Source organism: Furipterus horrens, unplaced genomic scaffold (genome assembly GCF_987537825.1).
Source record: "Furipterus horrens unplaced genomic scaffold, mFurHor1.1.pri manual_scaffold_5, whole genome shotgun sequence".
Taxonomy (NCBI): Eukaryota; Metazoa; Chordata; class Mammalia; order Chiroptera; family Furipteridae; genus Furipterus; species Furipterus horrens.
The window spans coordinates 22,622,810-22,623,899 of NW_028327175.1; the positions used below are offsets into that span (position 1 = coordinate 22,622,810).

General features: G+C 43.4%; 1 pseudogene; it reads left to right on the forward strand.

Annotated features, from left to right (window-relative positions):
* Nucleotides 1-224: 224 nt before the first annotated feature.
* Nucleotides 225-785, forward strand: LOC150008269 (large ribosomal subunit protein eL19 pseudogene; annotated as a pseudogene).
* Nucleotides 786-1,090: the final 305 nt, after the last annotated feature.

Here is a 1,090-nt window from a genome sequence, read left to right on the forward strand (position 1 = left end):
AAAAATCATGCTGCTTATTGTCACTAAAGTAGAGTATCTAAAAAGAAATGCAGGCATGTATGAGACTCGTTTATAAAATGTCCCTAATTGCATTTTAGAAAGCTAAAACATTCCAGAATACATAAGACAGCTCTTAAAACCAAGAACTATTTTACACAAATGTGAATAGTGCTGAGACTGAAAATCCATGTTATACTTCCGCCGCTGCGGCAGCAGCCATGAGTATGCTCAGGCCTCAGAAGATGTTTTCCTCCAGTGCCTTCCGCTGTGGCAAAAAGAAGGTCTGGTTGGACCCCAATGAGACCAATGGAATCACCAATGCCAACTTCCGTCAGCAGATTCGAAAGCTGATCAAAGATGGGCTGGTCATCTGGAAGCCTGTGACTGTCCATTCCCAGGCTCGATACCAAAAAAACACCTTGGCCCACAGGAAGGGCAGGTATATGGGCATAGGTAAGCAAAAGCATACTGCCAATGCTCGAATGCCTGAGAAAGTCACCTGGATGAGAATTCTTCACCAACTACTCAGAAGACACAGTGAATCTAAGAAAATTGACCGCCACATGTACCACAGCCTGTACCTAAAAGTGAAGGGTAACCTGTCCAAAAACAAGAGGATTCTCATGGAACACATCCACAAGCTGAAGGCAGACAAGGCTCGCAAGAAGCTTCTGGCTGACCAGGCTGAGGCCCTCAGGTCTAAGACCAAGGAAGCTCGCAAATGCAGTGAAGAGCAGCTCCAGGCCAAGGAGGAAGAGATAATCAAAACTCTGTCCAAGGAGTAAGAGACCAAAAAATGAAGCTCCACCTCTCTTACCTGTACATAGTGGCCTTGGCAATCACATGGATCAATCATTGAATAAAGTAGCTTCATCTACCTAAAAAAAAGAAAAAAGAAAATCCCTGGTATAGTCATTGTTATTATTCTTTAATAATCATTTTTAATTTTTAATTACAGTTGACAAACAATAGTACACTAGTTTCGGGTGTACACCGCAGTGACCAGGCACCACATAACCCACCAAGTGGTCATCCTAATAAATCCCACACCCATCTGACCCCACACATTGCTAGCAGGGTACCATTGACT